This window comes from Equus quagga, unplaced genomic scaffold, assembly GCF_021613505.1.
Source record: "Equus quagga isolate Etosha38 unplaced genomic scaffold, UCLA_HA_Equagga_1.0 HiC_scaffold_63_RagTag, whole genome shotgun sequence".
In the NCBI taxonomy this organism is placed as follows: domain Eukaryota; kingdom Metazoa; phylum Chordata; class Mammalia; order Perissodactyla; family Equidae; genus Equus; species Equus quagga.
The window spans coordinates 44,482-54,402 of record NW_025794242.1 but is presented as its reverse complement, the minus strand read 5'-3'; positions in this window follow the sequence as shown (position 1 = coordinate 54,402).

The window sequence follows — 9,921 nt, the reverse complement described above, 5'->3', positions numbered from 1 at the left end:
ATCCCTTGAAGCCATATTCTATCAAGAGAAATCTCTCGCATAATCTGTAAATTTTCAGAACAGGGCAATATAGATGTGCTCGAGACCTTAGCACTGTCACCGCTGTATGCTTCTGGTGTTATATAACACTAAATGACTTCATTTTGTTTCTGGTACAGAGCTCCTAAGACCCCTGTAATATCCTAGATGAGAGCCATATGTGGCTTCTTTTGCTATAATACTTAAGTCCTCAGATCCTGAAATAAGTCCAGAGCAATAAAGGTGTATTGGTTTGTCTTTTGTTATTACTCAAAAGCCCCTTACAAGGCCACTTGAATTCTTTATAATAAGGTGATTCGTGGAAAGGCCCTAAGTGCAGGTGCTGGTTCTCATGGAAGCCAATTGTGTGATGTGGGTGTTGGAAGTTTCAGCCCCAGTCATGTCTCTTCCCTCACAGGGGAGGGGGAGGGATGTTGAAGGCAGGAGGTCATGTTCAAATGCCAAGAGCCAATGGTTAAATCTTCTATGCCTGTGTGATGAGTCATCATTAAACCCCAAATGTATTGTGTTCAGGCAGCCACAGCATTTGTGAACATGTGGAGGTTCTGGGAGAGTGGCATACCCAGGGAGGGTCTGTGGGCTCCTCTTCTCTTCCCCACATGTTTGGCTGTATGCATCTCTTCCATCTGGCTCTTAATAAGTAAAAGCTTATCCTGGGTTTTTGAGTCACTCTAACAAAGCACTCAAATCCAAGGAGAGGGTATTGGCACCTGCAATTTGTGGCCTGTACCTCAGGAGCACAGGTGACCACCTGAATTGCAGTTGGCAACTCAAATGGGGGTGGGGCGAAGCATAGTCCTGTGGGTTCTGATTCTATGCCCAAGTAGATGGGGTCAGGATTGAATTAAGTCTGTTCAACTTCTTAGACAATAAGGGATATTATTTGTCCAAAGGGGATTGCTGGTTTTTGCAGTCTTTTTATCTCTAACATTGGATTCATGGTTAAGGCTCTCTGGTAAATTACAGAGGTCAGAAATGAAGCCCTGTAATGGGCTAAGCTAGACACTGTAGCATAAATATTGCCCCCATGCTTGAGATCTATACCTGCTATCTATTTCTTAATCAAGAAACCAGGAAAAATGATGATGGTGGGGACAGCACCCCCTGCTGGACATCAAATCTGTGCTCAAGTCTCTCACCTACTAGAGACTGAGGGACATCTCCGAGTATCCCAGAATAGAATAATACAATGTCATGTCAGGCTGCTTAATTCCCATCAGATTTCTTGAAAACCCTGTCATACCTTTGACCCATTTATTCTGTTTCTTGATTCCAACGGGCCTATGAGCACTTTATTAGCCAGAAGTGATTGATAGCCACAGAATCCTCTGGAGCAAACCACAGACATTAAACATAGGCCAAAGATCTTTAAAGTGCTAGAAGTGGTACAGGGCCAAAAGGAAGCAGCTGGGATTCATTGTAAAGACCATAAAAGGGGGGAAATCAGAAACCAAGAAAAGAAGTAAGTGGGCAGCTGCAGCTGCAGGTGCAAAAAGTGCCTCTATATCAGGAGCGCATCTCCAGTTACCATTAATGCCTATGCTTCCCTTGTGTGAACTTGATGTCGATCAAGGCTGCCCCAGGTAGAGAAGCCCAAGGTGACCTGGCCTACCTGTCAATCTATACTACAGAATGGATTTTATGATGTGGATTAAGGCTGCCCCAGGGAAAGAAGCCCAGGGCATCCTGGTCTACATGCCGATCTGTATGACCAGATTCACATCTAAAGTTATACGACAGCACAATAGCCAGACCCCATCTTCACTGAAACCATTTAAAGAATTTTTACATCACCTTTTCTTTTTTCAGTAAAAATAAGTCATGTATCCATGCCGTATAAATTTAGCCCTAACCCTCAACACATTGCAGCAGCAGCTCTGACTGCGCATGGGTCCTGTTCCCATGCTATTCCACGCTATTCTCTAAATGAAAGAGCACTACTGCCAGTTCTTGAAAGTCAAAGAAATCTTTCTTTCAACTCTTCTGCTCTCCGTCCCTGCATCAAACTGACACCTTCTAGAAACTTATTCCAGATGCTGTAAGGGAAGCCATGACACAGGGTTATCAGTGGTCCCCAGTAGTCAAGGGCAGAATGACAAACCAATGAGGGAAGATCCGAGTCCTCAAACCAACAGCTTGGGGTCTCCTTGACAGTTTGCGGGCTGTCTTAAAACTTGGTAAAGTAGTTAGTCCCAAGTGCCTCTACATTTTATTTGGGTAGGGCCTGCATTGATGTCACTAATACACTTTTGCCTAAAATTACAAGGAGTTACCCCTTGGATCCACCACTCAAGGGTGAAAAACATAAAAAAAGAAAGGTGCAAAGCAAGCTGCCCAGCCCTGCCCATCCAGAGAGATCCTCACAGACAATTGACGACCTTGAGCTTTCCTGCAGATCATTTTTTGATTTGAACCTATTCTTTTAGCAGCCCTATCCAGATAAATCATGATGCCTCAGCACCCAAGGCTCTGCCCTGGATCCTAACCAACCCCATGCCATGTAGGCACAGGAGGCATCCAAAGGTGTTGCATGTTCACAGGCAGCAGGACTAGGTCTATCAGAGAAGAATGAGCAAGCCAGTGTGAAGACTGTAAAAGAGCTGGTGGAATCAAGAGGGAGGGTGAAAATATGATGGAGAGCCCATGTCAGAGTCCACCCTGATCACATTCTCCAGCTTTGGTACCATTATTAGACCAGCTGGTGAGCCTTGTGTGACATGCCACTTATCACACTATGTCATGCCTGCTTAAGCCAGAGCCGGGAACAGTGCAAAACTCATTGCTGTTCTACCTGCTGCGATCCACCTACAGTGAATTGGATTCTGCTACAGGCAGTGACTCTTCCCTGTCCTCTCCCAGCCAGTGCAGCTAGATTAGGAACCAGTGACACACCTGGCTTAGAGCCCCTAAGACAACTGCCTGATGATGAGGGGTTGCCTGTTGATGTGCATGTCCCCTTTTCCACTGCTGATCTGTAGAGTTCAAAGGCACATATGAAAGAACTGAGCACTGACTCACCAAGAGGAGTTCAAAAACCCCACACGGGAAGCTTCTGAACTCATGATACCAATGGGCAGCTATTCCAAGCCTGTTGATTATACTCCACGTGCCTATGGAAAAGTCATTTGTTCTCTTCAAAGCTAGTGAAGAGGTAGCTAAGGAAGATGACCCAGGACAAGACATACGCAGGCCTGGTGAACATGCAGGATGGAATTGCAATGATCCTGAGGAACAAGGAAAGAGAGGATATTTCTGTGGCCTGATTTGGAAAGCCAGGCATAGAGTAAGCCAGACACCCACTAAATGTAGTAAAAAGAGAAGCATAATAGGCCCTGATGCAAATCCCCCTACTTTGTTGCAGAGGCTTCAGGAATGCCTCAGGCAATACACAGAGTCGGACCTTGAGCACCAGAGCAGTACAGTGATTCTTAATCTGTATATTTCAGAGCTCATAAGTGCATGAAACATGTGAAGTAAACTTGCAAGTATGGCTATCAGTCCTCACCCCAGTCTCGCAGAACTTTGAGAGGATGCACTCAGGGTATTCCTTGAATGGCATGAAGCTGTGGATGAAAATGAAGACAAGATGAAAAGGCAGGATCTTTGCTCACCCTGGCCCTCCAGTATCATCAAGGTAACCTGAAGGAGAGAAGGAATATGACATGGGTGAGTTACCCTGGCCCCCACTGAGGGCCCAGGAGGCCACCAACAACCTGAAGTGCTTATCACTTGTCAGAATGACAGCAGGAAGGTGCTGGTGGCAGGATTGTCCAAACCATCCACATAGAGGGAAGAGGTCAAACAAGAAAGCCGTGGGTGCTTCTCTGGACTGCAGAGGAGATGTGATGGGGTTGTGTGGGCCCTTGGTTGGCTACCAAGTTTTAAGATAGACCGCAAACTGTCAAGGATGCGGTGATGGATGGATGGGGTGACTTTGGTTGAAGGAGTAGAGCATGTTGAATCTTTGCTCCATAGTGGAGCCATGCTCTTGGTGTCGAATGGTCAAAAGGGAAACCATTTTGAAGGAAAGTGTGAACTGAAAGGAGCCTCCAGAAAGGGACAGACCCAAAGGTTTCCAGAGCCCTGGGCCTGTGAAGCAGAACTGAAATTGCTGAAGGATCCCTAACTGTGTGAACCAGAATGCCCCATTCCCCTCCACTACTAGAGACGGATATGCTATCTAAGTTAGAGGCCTAAACATACTAGGAGAAAATCAAGATCCAAGCACCAAAAAGTGGGCGAGGTGTGCTTATGGCTTTCTTACAGGATACAGTGGCACCTGAGAAGGAAGAGATTTCCCTACCTGTTTTTCGTGGAGCTAACTTGGAATTATAGGGGAAAGGGCAGATGTAGTGAGCAGCTGGTGCCATTCTTGGAACAGTAAAATGGAAGGAGGTAGATGGCTGGCCCTGGGTAAAACATATAACACTTGAAGCCAGAAGCCATCAAGAGGAATCTTTCAAATAATCAGTAAGTTTTCAGAACAGTGGCATATAGATTTGCTCAAGACCTTAGTGGTGACAATGCTCTAGGCTCCTGGAGCTATTGAAATTAAATATCTTTGTTTTATTTCTGGCACAGAGCTCCTAAAATTCCTGAAATTTCGCATATGAGAGCTGAATGGGGCATCTTTTGTCATATTCATTAGTTTACTTCTCAGTCCCTGAAACAAGTCCCGAGCAATACAGGTGAAGTGGTTTCTCTCCTATTATTCTTCACAAGCCACTTTCAAGGGCACCAGAATTGATGCTAAGTCAAAGTCTTTGGAGGCCCCTAAGGGTGAGGGCTGTTTTCCAGGGAATTTATTTGTATGATGTGGGGGTTGGATGTTTCAGACACACACTGTCTCAACGGGTTGTGCAGCAGGAGGATGTGTGGAGAGGGGCAGAATATTGCATTCAGTTGCAATGAGTGAATTAACTATGCCTAGGTGATGAAGTCTCCATTAGACCACAAAAGGATGCTGTTCAGAAAGCCACCGAGTTGGCAAATATGTGCAAGTTCAGGGAGAGTAGCACACCCAGGGAGCATTTGGGAGTTCATCCTCCCTTCCCCACATGTTTGGCTATATGCACCTCTTCCATCTGATGTTAGCACGTAAAAGGTCATCCAGAGCTCTGTGAACCACTCTATTGATGCACTGAAAGCCAAGGAGGGTGTTTTGGGCACTTAGGTCTTGTGGCTGGCTGGTCAGGATCACAGGTCGCAACCTGAACTGCAAATGACATCTCACATGGAGGTAGGACAAGGGTAGTCCTGTGTGATCCTTTTCCATCCCCAGGAAGATAAGGTCGGAATTGAGTTAAGTATGTTCATCTTCTTAGCCAGTAAGAGATAGAAGGTGTCAAAATGGGATGGTTCACTTTTAATATCTTTGGATCCCTAACATTAGATTCATGTCTAAACCTCTCTGATAAACTACAGGGACTATAAATGGATGCCTTTGAATGAGGTAAGCTAGACACCATGGTATAAGGATGGCTCCCATGCTTCATAACTGTGCTGCCACCCACTTTTTAAAGAAGAAACCAGGAAAACAGACTCTAGGCTAACCTACAATGGTCTGGGCTGCATTCCCTGATGCTCCCAAAAGCCCTGACTAAGCCAGCCACCTACTGAGATAGAAGGACATTTCCAGCTAACCCAGAAGAGAATAATAAAATTTCAATTCATGCTGTTTTACTCCTCTCTGATTTCTTGACAACCCTGTCATACCTTCAACCCAGGTACTCTGCTCCCTGATGCCAAAGGGCCTATTAGCTATGTTATTAGCCAACAGTGACTGCTGGCCACAGAGTTCTCCAGAGCAAACCATGGACATTAAACATGGGCCAGACATCCTTAGTGTGCTAGAATTGGTAGAGGGACCCCAGGAAGCAGCTGGTCTCCATTGGAAAAGTCATCTAAGTGGGGAATTGGAATATACAAAAGGAAATACCCTGGCAGATGCAGCTGCAATGTCAAAAAGGGCCACTTCTTCAGGAGAGTTTCTCCACTTCCCATGAACTTCCACGCCTAATGCCAATACCCATGTGTGAACTGACAACTTCTGGGAAATTACACAGGATGAAATAAGGTGAGCCACCACACAGGGTTATCAGTGGTCCCCGTAGTCAAGGGCTGCATGACAAGCCAATGAGGGAAGATTTAAGTCCCCAAACCAATAGCTTGGGGACTCCTTATGAGTACACGTGCTGTCTTAAAACTTGGAAAAACTGTTTGTCCCAGAGCCACTAGCTCCTATTTGGGTAAGGCTTCATTGGTGTCACTCACCACATACTCTTGCCTAGACTTACAAGATCTCACCCCTTGGTTCCACCACACAAGCATGAAAAAAATGCAAAAGAAAAAGTCAAAGCAACGTGGCCAGCCTTGAACATCAGAGAGATTTTCACAGACAATTGAGGACTCCGAGTTTTCTAATGACCACTTTCCAGTTGGAACTTCTTGTTTCAGCAGCCCTATCCACATAAGTCATGGCTGTCTCAGAGCTGGAGACTGTGATCAGGATGCTAAACAACCCCATGCCATTTATGAATGGTAGGCATCCAAGGAGGTTGCATGTTCCTGGGCAGTAGGACTAGTGTCATCAGATAAGGATGGGCAACTCACCGTGGAGACTACAAAAGAGCTAGTGGAATCTAAATTGACAGTGCCAATACTAAGTAGAGCCCACGTAGGAGTCCATGACCCTCATATAATCCAGCTTTGGCCATATGATTACACCAGCTGGTCAGCCATGGGAGAACTCCCTCTTACCATCCCCCCACCTCAACCCTGATTAAGTCAAAGACCAGAACCGAGCCAAACCACTTGAAATTCTCTGCACTGTGATCCTTGTACAGGGAATTAGACTCTGCCATGAGCAGAGACCCTTCCTCATCCTCTTCCAGACTAGATTAGGAACCAGTGACACACCCTGGGATAGAATCCCTAAGACAGGTGTCAGACGGTGACGGTATGATTATTGAAGTGCACATCACTTTTTCCAACACTGATCTGTGTAATACGAAGGCAATCGTGAAAGGACTGAGCACTGACAGAGAGGAGTTCATAAACGTCATGAAGGTAATCTTATGCAATCATGATCCAACCTGAGAAGATAAACGAAGCCTATTGACTACATTAGTCATGCCTGAGGAAAACTCATCTGTTCTGTTCAAAGACAGAGAAAAAGCAGGTAAGGAAGATGAGACAGGATCAGATATCAAAGGCCTGGTCAATGGGCTGTGCCAGAGACTGACCCAGGGTGGAATTCCAATGATCCTGAGAATCAAAGAAAGGGAGGATATTTTCAGGGCCTGTTTTGGAAAGACATGACGAAAGTAACCCAGCCACACACTAAATGAACTAAACGAAGAGAAGTCCAATAGGTCCCTGAGGAAAACCACTCCATTTTGTGGAAGGGACTGCGGGACTCACTCAGGTGACACAGAAAGTCAGACCTTGACATCTGGGGCAGTACAGTGATTCTGATTCCATATCTCAGACTTCATAAGTGAGCTGGACATGTGAAGGAATCTTCGAAGTTTGGCTATGGGTCCTTATCCCAGTCCCTCACAACTATGACAGGCTGCATTTAATGTGTTCCTTGAGTGGCGTGAGGCTGAGGATGAAAAGGACAACAGGATGATGAAAGTAAAGCCAACCTCCTTGCTCTGGCCCTACAGACTCTTCAAGATCACCTGACGGAGAGCAGGAATATGCCATGGGTGAGAAACCCCGGCCCCAACTGAGGGCCTGGGAGGCCCCCAACAACATCGGCTGCTTGTCCCTGTGTAGGCTGCCAACATGAAGGATGTCAGTGGCAAGATTGTCTGAACCTTCCCCAGAGAGGGAAAGGATCATACAAGACCGAGCCCAAGCTGTGTCCTCTTCCCTGGACTCAAGATGAAATGTGAGAGTTTTGTGGGACACCCCAGTTTGCCCCAGTAGTTCTGGGTGACATTGGCAGGAAGAGGATATTAGGTTGAACCTTTGCTCAATAGTGGAGCTGTGTTCTCAGTGTTGAATGCCCACAAGTTAAACTTTTCTGAAGGAAAGGGGCAAGTGAAAGAGGTCTCAGGAGTGAGAGAGGCCCAAAGATGTCTGGGGACCTAGACCTGTGAAATATGATTGATACTGCTGAGGGATACCTTACAGTGTGTACCCAAATGTCCCGTACCCCTCTGCTAATAGGGAGAGACATGCTATCTAAGATAGGGGACTCAAAACTCTGGGAACAGGAGCAAATCAAGATCTCAGTGACAAAACTTGGGGGAGATGAGCTGATGTCCCTTGTACAGGATACAGCAGAACTTGAGGAGGAAGAGATTTCCAATATGATCCGAGTTGAGCTAACTCAGAATTAGGAGCACAAGGTGAGGCGGTATGTGCAGCCCATGTCATGGCAGGAAAGGTAAAATGGAAGTAGGTAGGTCACTAGTCCCAGGTAAAACATATACCCCATGAAGGCATAAGTCATCAAGGGGAATCTTTCCCATAATCAGTAAGTTTTCACAACAGGAAAATATAGATTTGCTCAAGACCTTAGTGCTGTCAATGCTGTATGCATCTGGAGTTATATAACATTAAATATCTTAATTTTCTTCCTGGCAAAGAGCCCCAAAAACTCCTATAATTTCCTATATGAGTGCCATATGGGTCACCTTTTGTTATACAGGTTACTTTTGTCCTCAGTTCCTGAAGTAGGTCCTGAGCAATAAAGGTGAAATGTTTTGTCTTCTATTAATCCTCAGAAACCTCTTTCAAGGCCACCAGAATTGATGTCAACAAGCTGAAATTTCGAAAGTCCCTAAGGGCGAGATCTGGTTGCCAGGGAAACCAATTGTGTACTATGGTGGTTGGAAGTTTCAGGCCAATACCTGCCACCACATTGGGGAAGTGAGGGAGGACAGCCAAAGTTCACAATCAATTGTCAACAGCCAATGACCAAATTGACAATGCCTATGTGATGAAGTCTCCATTAAACTTGAAAATGATGGTGTTATGACAGCTGTCATGGTGAGGAACTCTTGCAGGTTTGGGCAGAGTGGAACATCCAGAGAGGCTCTGGGAGCCCCTCTTCTCTTCTCCATATGTTTGGCTCTATAGTTCTCTTCTGTCTGGATGTTCTTAAGTAAAAGGTTATCCTGATTTCTGTGAGTTGCTCTACGAGAGCACTGAAACATAAGGAAGGGGTTGTGGGCAGCTGCACTCTTGTGGCCAGCTGATCTTAAGCACAGGTGACAACCTGAACTTGCAACTGGAATTTCAAATGGGGGCAGGAAATAGCGTAGTCCTCTAGATCTGGTTCTATATCCAGGTAGATAGGGTCAGAATTGAATTAAGTACATTCACCTTTTTAGCTAGTAAGGGATAGAATGTGTCTAAAGGGGATGTCTGGTTGTTGCAGTCTTTGTATTTCTACCATTCCAGTCACAGCTAAGCCTCTCTGATGAACTACAGGGGCCAGTAATGGACCCCAGTGTATGGGGTATGCTAGACACCATGGTGCATATATTGCCCCCATGATTGAGATCCATCACTGCCACCTCCCTGTTAATCAAGAAAGCAAAAGAATGGATGATGGGAAACATATGATGGTGGTTACTGAGCCACCTGCCTTCCCCATCCACCAGTTGAACAAGTCTCTCCAATACTAGAGAGTGAAGCCAGCTATCCCAGAACAGAATACTACAATGTAAAGCCACAATTCTAGAAAACCCTCAGATTTCTTTCTTTGTTTTTTCGAGGAAGATTAGCCCTGAGCTAACATCTGCTGCTGATCCTCTTCCTTTTGCTGAAGAAGACTGGGCCTGAGCTAAAATCTGTATCCATCGTCCTCTATTTTGTAGGTGGGATACCTACCACAGCATGGCTTGCCAAGCATAGCCATGTCCT